Source organism: Gadus macrocephalus, chromosome 3 (genome assembly GCF_031168955.1).
Source record: "Gadus macrocephalus chromosome 3, ASM3116895v1".
Classification (NCBI taxonomy): domain Eukaryota; kingdom Metazoa; phylum Chordata; class Actinopteri; order Gadiformes; family Gadidae; genus Gadus; species Gadus macrocephalus.
Genome location: NC_082384.1, coordinates 12,647,147 through 12,657,244, shown reverse-complemented (window position 1 = coordinate 12,657,244; position 10,098 = coordinate 12,647,147).

Genomic DNA, 10,098 nt, shown 5'->3' with positions numbered 1-10,098 from the left:
CTGAAGATAAGGACCCGTGACCTCAATGCTACGGAAACATCAACTGCATGCTCCTTTGATCTCAAAGTTCATCTCCTATTGTAACAGATCGCAAACGCAACTTGGGTAGTGAAAGTAGGTAAACAAACCTTCAAGCAGCATGTGATTAAAGGTTTGAATGGTTTAAAACGCTGACTGCACACTCATCTGTACAGACTGCAACTTGGCCCACGGAAATAATACCTTTATTTTAATTCTTTATTTATTTTAACTCTTTTCTATCTCTTGTTTCTATAATGTTACACACCTAAGACATTTGCTTATTTGATCATCATATTTTGAACTCTCATGATTCCTGCACTTTTTCGGGTTGTGTTCCCGAACTTCAGCCTTAATGAACAGACCTCTGCTCATCACACTCTGCATGCCCAATGACCTGTTCGTTCACACACAATCAACCGTTTGACACGGAGCGCGGGCTCCTTATTGTTCCCCTAATGGAGGGGCTTTTCTAACAGAGCGGCCGGAGAGGTAGGAAGTGTTCATTGTCTGCATGTGGAAGTGCTCGGCTGGACACACGGGGAGAATGAAGCACTGACCCATTCAGAGAGAGGGCAGAAAGCCCAGTCATAAACACGCATGACCGGCTGCTACACATCGTGCCATCTATACATGCACACAGTCATGCATGTGTTCCGAAGACACATGCACTTCACAAGCACGCTCACACACAATGTTCGTAAAGGCGCGGACACAGTAAGCCAGGCCCACACTGTTCACATATGTTCATACAGTCTCACACACACACACACACACACACACACACATACACACACTATTCACATGGCTGCATACAGTCATGCACACACAAACACATACTGTTAAAATAGGTGCATACACAGTCACGCACGCACTCGCACGCGCACGCATGCACACACACACGCACCCACACAAGGAATTGAGAGACGGGAAGCTGTAGCGAGCCAAAAGTCAAGGGGAGTTAGGAGTGGAGTTTAATGATCCTACAAAGCATTGGACTAACGGCTCCCATGCCACTTAGATTCATGGAACAACAATACACTGAGCTGAATGGACGTAAACACACACCTCTCCCACCTCCTGTCCAGCCCAGCCTGACCTGCATTGTGGAGCGGGCTCAGATGTGTCCTGAGCGACCCTTATTGAGGCTGCTGGGTATAGCGGCCCTTGTAATGCCTTGGACTCCATTGTGTGCAATTGTATACAGTGTGCCAGGTGGGGTAGAGAGACAGAGAGAGAGAGAGAGAGAGAGAGAGAGAGAGAGAGAGAGAGAGAGAGAGAGAGAGGAAATAAACGGTAGTTTTGTGGCATCATGATTCCAGGACGGAGAGATAGAAACACATAGGGACCTCAAACCGAGCAAGGGAGTCAAACACCCTAAGCCACGAGCCCAGAACACGGCAGCTTCACGAACACCACAACTAAGGGAGTCATCTCCCCTTTTTGAGAACATGACATGATTCAGTGTCATCCAGGGTCACAGTTCCACTTTTCCCAGCAGACGAGAAAAAAGCAATCAGTGTTTTGGTGCGGCGGTGGCAGCGTGAACGGCTGAGCTCTGTGTGCCGTCTGGAGGGACAGGACGGGCTGTGAGTGCAGGGCTGCCGTAGCAGAGGTACAACACAGGTGTAGCCCCCCCAGACAGTAAGGCCCTTCTTATGAAAGCATCACAAAACAGAGGAAGCAGCGAGTAAACCGCCGGCAGCGAACCTGCAGCGGTTCTCACGTTCCATCGATCGCGAGCTTCACAGGGAGATTTAAATCTGCAGTGGTACTTTCCGCAGTGAGGCAATGTAGAATGCAAGAAAAAATACGCGTCAATGTATCCCGATTTTGGTTGAGCTGATTTGATCGATTACAAATCTATAGATTTCTTAGTTTCTCCTGACAAATGCACTTACTCTAAGTCGCTTTGGATAAAAGGGCTAAGCGCTTAATGCGTCTGATAAAAGCGTATGCTAAATGCCCTAAATATAGATAGAAATCTAAATTTTAAAAGACAGGTGAAGACTGGGGACACATATTTCTATAGGTTGCGTTTCTCGGTGAAACGCAGGGGCACAGTGCCATCGGACCAATTCAACGGGGAGACTGTATATTCAGTTAGAACACACTGCAAAGCATAGCAGTGTGTTTGTTCCGTCGCTGCAGCAAGTGTGTCAAAGTAATCGTAATGCTGTCACAGTATGTATCACAAGTAAGGTTCGTCAGTCCGAATATCGATGTCAGTTTGACACCAGACAAAATAAAAATGGTCGAGACTCTCGACATACATATCCACAAACCTAGCAGGTAGTAGCCCATGTTTGTGTGATGTGTGAATCTGGTTAATAATATAAAAGGTAGAATATATCAGTTGGACGGTTTAGAAGACGTGTATAAATGATTGACTGGTTTTGTCATGTACTGATCCCCTGGAACATGCAGGACGGACTCTGAATCAAAGGAGCTTGTGGGCATTCCTCACAATAATCCAGCTCTAATTCTTAAGAAATGAGGACACTCAATCTTGATGACTCCTTTGCACACCCGTTTATTAAAATGGGGATTGCAAGTTGTCCTGCTAAAATGGCAGCGGCAGAATCAGCGAGGAAAAAGGAATCGAAACCGACTGAATTGAGCTAAATTCGCACCGCAGACAGCAGATAGTTCTGTCTTTGCACATAATTGGTGCAATTTTTTACCAGTTTGCAGGCCATGTTTGTATCATCCTGTACACGGGCTGCCAAGACTACAGGAGTTGACACCAAAGAAGACTTCCAAAGTCTTGTAACTCAATACAATAGGTTGACATGATTAGGGAAGAACTTAATCATGACGACCTGTGGGATCACCCAGCTCACCAGAGAACAGAGGAACTCTGGACAGATCCCACCCATAGATTCCACCTGTGTAGGGTTCCCATGCTGTCCATGTCTGCTCTCTTTCTCCCATTCTGCATGGCCTCTGTCTCTCTCTCTCTTTCTTTCTCTCTTATTTCCAGCTGATCCCATTGCCAACTGCTTCCAAACAGGAAGCTGGCTTCCCTGAGGAAACAGGTGCCTTCCTATTGTTGATCTGTGATCACCATACAATACACACCCCCTACAAACACACGCACCAGCTGTGTGTGTGTGTGTGTGTGTGTGTGTGTGGTGTGTGTGTGTGAATGTGTGTGTGTGTGTGTGCGTGCGTGCCTGTGTGTGTGCGTCCGTGCCTGTGTGTGTGTGTGTGTGCCTGTGTCTGGATGTGTCTGTCCCAGAGGGATTTATTTAAATGTGATATTCCCATCCAGTCTCTAAGTACTTCTCTCTCCCCCCTGCCCCCCCCCCCCCCCCCCCCCCCAGCCCCCCTTCAGTGACCGACTGGATGTGGCTCTTATGACTTTAGGAAATAACAGCCTTTTTCTCCAGGGTTCCCACGGCAACAGAGTGCCTCCCCCCCTTAATGTGCACCCACCGTCTCGATGAGGAACATCACTCAGGCCCAACAGGTGATCCCCGGTCATGCGCTGTAGAAGATGGACTCCAAGAACTACATGTCCATTCTGAGCCCCTTAACGCCAATACGCCCGGCCTGAGTGCCGCTCTCCGGCGGCCCCTCCAGGTTCACTCACATTGTACACACTGGTCTGAAGAAGCCTCAACCTGTCTCAAAAAGCGGACCAGGCAGACCCAGGGTGCAGCCGACGAGAATATCAGTTCTGATACCTCTCTCCCTCTGTTTTCACAGCTATGGACGTGATAATAATAACGCCAGCCAACACTTCTTCAGAAGGGCGGTAAGACGCTGGTTGAGGCGTAGTTGAGGTCGGCATACGATGTGAGCGATGAGAAGGATCGACAGCTCGAGCCTTGTGACCATTTTCACGGAAGAGTCATTGCGGGACAAACCCTGGCGTCGCTTCTTTTATGTAGCAGGTGGCGGCTAGTAGACAGATGTTATGTTATGTTACCACAAGCCGGGCCCAGGGTCGTCCCAGGGCCCTTCATCAGGGCTATGAGCGACACCTGGGTTAGTCCCACCATGAATCACCTAAGGCTCTTTTTAAAACCTTTAAAGTTCTAGCATGTCACACAATTGATACTCAAGGTTAAGTATTTGAGTATAGAAAGTATAGAATAAGTGCTGAATTTATTTATAACCTAAATTGTTTAACCTATGAAAACGTAAATTAATAACCTCATATGCACCTTTTGTTTGGGGTTGTTTGGTTTTACAATGTTAATGGACTGCATTGTGAACCAGGTGTGCCATGAATGTGTGTGTGTGTGTGTGTGTGTGTGTGTGTGTGTGTGTGTGTGTGTGTGTGTGTGTGTGTGTGTGTGTGTGTGTGTGTGTGTGTGTGTGTGTGTGTGTGTTTCTGCATCTGGTGAAGGGGTGCATGCATACAAGTGGAAGTGTTTCAGCTCCTACTAGCTGTGGTAGAGATGAAGAGTAGGATTATATGATGGCAGTAAACAGGAAACAGTTTCGAGGATCACATGTTGAGGGTGTGACTGTGTGTGTGTGTGTGTGTGTGTGTGTGTGTGTGTGTGTGTGTGTGTGTGTGTGTGTGTGTGTGTGTGTGTGTGTGTGTGTGTGTGTGTGTGTGTGTGTGTGTGTGTGTGTGTGTGCGTGTGTGCGTCTGGTTGAGTGAGTGTAAAAATATCCTTCCTTCTTCTTAAAGAGAGAAAAAAAGTAATAGCTGATTAAGTGATGGCCCCATTTAAATTTCAATCGTTAATTCAATGCAACCTTCGTGATCAGATGCCTCTACTCCTGGCACTGGAATGCAAACTCTCTTGCCAGATATGCGATCTTATCTCTTGTTTCCTCTCATTATTTAAAATACTTCCCTACGAAATGCTGTTGACTACAAACACTTTTTTGCTTAAATTGTCATGTATTTTTATTGTCTGCAAGCAGCAAAGTAAATTTGCTGCTTGCGGTCGATACAAATATCTATTAACATAGCAGATGAACACCACACATTTTCTTTGGGGCTGGAACAAATATAGCAACATTATATTCCATTGTGGTTTATATAAAAAAAAAAAAAAAGTATCCAATGTTAACTGAGAGGCATGCTGTTCAGGGCATGGTTTCTTTTATTAACAGCCAGTTTAATTAGCGAGGACTGTTTAATTGTGCACACTTCTGGCCCCTAAGGGCCTTTGCTGATTGGCTCGTTGGCACGACATCGAAGAGCTGCCAGTCGCACCTACTTCTTCGGGACAGGTTGGACTTGACTGCATATACTGTATTTACAATATTGCCTGATATTGACCCATGCATGCACACATTCACAGCGGCGTCAGCCATGCAAGGCGACAATGCAAGGCGAGTTAAGGTTAGTTGTCTTGCTCCTCGACACTCTGGGAGGAGCTGGGGATCGAACTAGCAACCTTGCGGTTACCAGCCAACCAGCTCTACCTCCTGAGCTACATGCCGTTTTATAGTGAAATCAATTTTAAACCTTCTTTTACTCATGAAATAAAAAGGAAGAGTTTATGCTATTGTATTCCAGCAACATTTTGTCACTCGCATACATTCAAACAAAAGCAAAACACGTGTAGCGGAAAAAGTTACAAAGTGGAGCTTCAATATTACGAAGAAAAAGGCTAAATGCAATACTTCTCTTTTTTCCCTCTGCACACACACACACACACACACACACACACACACACACACACACACACACACACACACACACACACACACACACACACACACACACACACACACACAGGGGTCAATGAACACCTGATGAATGTGTAACGATATAAATCGTTGAAATTAGTGATACAGCCAGTTGTGTAATAGGATGTTCTTTAACACATTTGGTGACACTTCATGGAAGTTGAGTTGTGACTAATACCTTGCTTCCTCGAAATGGCAAGATTATGCCATTTTCCAATGTACGTATCAATGTTTCATGCTCACAGAACTAAGGAAAATGGAAATGTACCATCAACCTTAAGCGTCCATTTACTCTAAATAATAATGTTTTTTGTGATTGTGGCACAACGTGTGTACAAGTAATAACAATCTTCCCACCATATAAAACATTTATCAATGCCGTGAACTCTGGATTTACTTGGAAATGTATCCTCTTCATCGTAGAACAACCACAGTCACTCCTTGCGGTTTTTTATCTATTGCGTCATTAACATTAACTACGACATCATCCTCCATTTACAATCTGGTTATTTCCTATACTCTTGTATTGCAATTGAATTACGGTAAGTATAGATAGAGGGGACTGAGGGACAGGTTTAAGGATGCACACAGGTAGGCGTGGGCACGGGCACAGGTAGGAATTGCCCGGCCAAAGCCCACAAACACCGTAATCAATGTATCCATCATCATCATCATCATCATCATCATCATCATCATCATCATCACGTTTTCATTTCCGCTAATAGCATCTTATAACAGAACATCTTATTTATGTCTATAAAACGACCAAATACGCATTTTACAGACAGTGTTGATGCACACTAAAAGCAGAAGTTGGCACATCCGTGCTGAGGGGGCTGAAATCGTTCTGACAGCTCCCCCAGCACAGTTTACCATCCACGTGTCCCCCTGCCCACCAACCTCTCAGACAGCGCAAATGACCCCCCTGTCAACACTTGTGGCCCAGTTCATTGTTTCAACAGTTAGAATGAGTTACGGACGGGACACTGGACATGTCGGTTGTTTTACCATATTGTCAACTCCTTGCTACTATGGAGGCGATGCCCCAGAACTGTGAACCTGTCACTCACAATGCACTCCGTGAACCAATCAATAATCTGTCAGTCAGTCAGAGCAGAGGCAGCTGATCCTCCATTTACACACACACACACACACACACACACACACACACACACACACACACACACACACACACACACACACACACACACACACACACACACACACACACACACACACACACACACACAGAAACAGACAGACACAGACACAGACACACACAGACATACAGAAACCATACTAATGTGTTTGTTCCGCTTACCTGCAGTCTATTGGTTGGTTCCCATGCACTCTGAGCTCTAGTCAGACAGATTTTTGGATCCCAAGGCAGTGACGGCTCCAGCTGACTGCCGCTGCGTCTTAGTTCCTCGCCGTGTGTGAGCGAGTGCAGTGACACCACATCCTGGGCCTGGCCTATAGCGCTACGGAACAGGGACAGCCTCACTGGGGCTCATTTACATGTGATGCCTTCAGTGCCTTCCACACACACACACACACACACACACGCACGCACAGACACGCATAAACACACACACACTCACACGCGCCTGTATACTATAGCTCGCATACAAAGGGCAAACAGGAAGTGAGTGAAATAGGTGCATGTGTGCACAATAAGGAAGGCTGTGGGCGTGAGTTTGAGTGTGTGCGTGTGTGTGCGTGTATGCGGGTGTTGAGGGGATGTTGGCCCCTAGAAGGAAGTCATATGTCTGCCTTGTTTGTTTTTTATTCTTTTTCAGGTGTGCTGCATTGTTTTACGATGTTATTATGACTTGTGAAACAAGGCTCTGGGGTTGCTATAATCGATCAATCATTCTAAAACGGTAGAAGGACATCAATGACAACTTCTGTACAGAATTTACAGACCAACCCACAAGCAACTTATTTTCAGAATTTCTATTAAAAAAAATAAATAAAAATACCTGCAAGGACAAATGTGTTAATTAGCATCAAATAGTACTGTGATGACTCTAAACTCAGTAGATAACACACTACATCTTATATATATAAAATAACACATATCGTTTATATTAACGACTAAATAACAGCACATTTCATTTATATAAAAATTCGTACTATGATGTATTAAAAAAAATATACACGTTTTATTTTATAATTGCTCATACTCTCATGACAAATTAAAAAGCTGTGCTCACATGCACCATTAGTCTAAGTGTTGCAATGGTCATTTCACATGTTGTTGTTCATGAGACAGTACTCCTGCAGTAGAACAAGAATCCTAGATTTATATGCTGGCCCTGGTTACCACTTGCGTGTGTAGGCCTTGGTTACAACATACGTGTGTAGACTGGGGTTACAACATGCGTGTGTAGACTGGGGTTACAACATGCATGGGTAAACTGAGGTAACAACATGCGTGGGTAGGCTGGGGTTACAACATGCGTGTGTAGGCCGTGTCAACAACATGCACCCCCAGGCCTCATATTAGATTATGGTTTCAGGGAATGAGTTCCTCTGAATGTTCCTAGGATAATGAGTTCCTCTGAATGTGTCATGAAGACGATTTACCTGAAATTTGCATCAGACATGAATTCCCCTTTGGTTGAATGCTGAAAATGTGGAACTAGTTATCTTCGGCTAAATGATCTACATGCAAAATGTATTGCGGTAAACAAAGCAGTGTTTTTCGTACCTGCACGCAATACATATCAAAATATAAAACATTAAATGTCCCATGGCATGCTACTATTAGTGGGCCCCTAACACAGTATTTGAAGACAATTCCTTCTCAATCATGGCTGAGATATCCCCCACCTCGAGTCTCGTTTTGGAAATACCAGAGATCACGTGTTATGCGCCATAACACCAACAGCAAAACGGTTACCCAAATAACGAAGACAACACTTGTGTCACAGTGGGCCCTATTTTAACGGTCTGAGAAGCGCCAAGCGCCAGTAGCTTTGTGGGCGGTTCTATGGCGATGTTGCTATTTTACCTCTTGCGTCCGTCGCAAATCTAAAAAGGGTTGGTCTGAAGTAGCTTACCCGTAGGTGTGGTTTGGGCATAACGTGCAATAAACCCGCCTCGTGCCCACTACCTCCGTCCGTTGACTGATCCCCATTGACTTTGAATGGGGATGGACGCGCAATGCATTGTGGATCCGTCCGTTCCGTTGGAGCCTTTGGCTCCGTCAAAAAGTTGAACAACTTTCAACTTTTTCGGCAGCGACGGATCCGTCATCCAATCAGATCGCGTATGCAAATTTAAGCACTGTGACGCGACTCAGGCTCTGACGATACTGGAAAGCGGGAAAGCGGGTCATCTTGCAATGACAACAAGCAGGAAGAAGCGGGAAGAACCCGGCAAAGCGATTTGATTGGCTGACGGATGCCTCTGCAAAGACTACTCCCCCATCCGTCAGCCACGCCTTCCCACGTCCGTTGACTGACGGTGCAGTGGGCACGAAGCCATGAGCGCATTACATCTGACAGAAATGCTGAGTCCTAAAATACATTTCGGCAAAGAAAACTTAATGCACATATGATGTGGTAACTGTGGTTCTATTTAATGATATACGCAATACATTAACAAACAACGTTTCTTATCAGTATTGTGTGCATTATTGTTATCGACTTGTGTTCCTAATATGCATGTGTCCCCCCATTAATATACATTGCCATGGACTGTATTATGCGTTACGGGTTCAGTTTGCGTGTGTTTAAACAGATTGACGCACACACGCGCACCCGCATTCATTAATTATTTTACACATACACACACGCTCGAACACCCGCATTAATTTATTCTTTTTAACACTCACTCGCGGTAAAACAATGTTTTCTCACGATATATTCAATCCTAAAAGTTATGGGCTTGTACACGATGTCTTTTGACAGTGTGGACAGAGAGACCTTGTTGAAACTACTGAGGCACTATGGCATCCCAGAGAAGATTATTTCCCTGGTTTAAAACACCTACCAGGGAATGTCTTGCAAGGTCCTACACGCAGGCCAACTGTCAGACAGTTTTGAGGTCAAGACCGGAGTTCGGCAGGGATGTCTACTGTCACCTTTCCTGTTTCTTCTAGTCATTGACTGGATTATGAAGACCATCACAACAGGAAGCAAGACCGGCATACAGTGGACCCTCTGAAAAACAACTTGAAGACCTCGACTTCGCTGATGACCTGGCTAGTCTGTCCCATAATCACAAGCAGATGCAAGACAAGACTACAAAACTGGCAACAACATCCCTTGGAACAGGCCTCAGGATAAACAAGGAGAAGACTAAACTGATGAGGATTAACACCCCTACCACCAACCCTGTCAATATAGATGACAGACCCATTCAGGAAGTTGACTCCTTCACCTACCTTGGCAGCACCATAGACCATCAGGG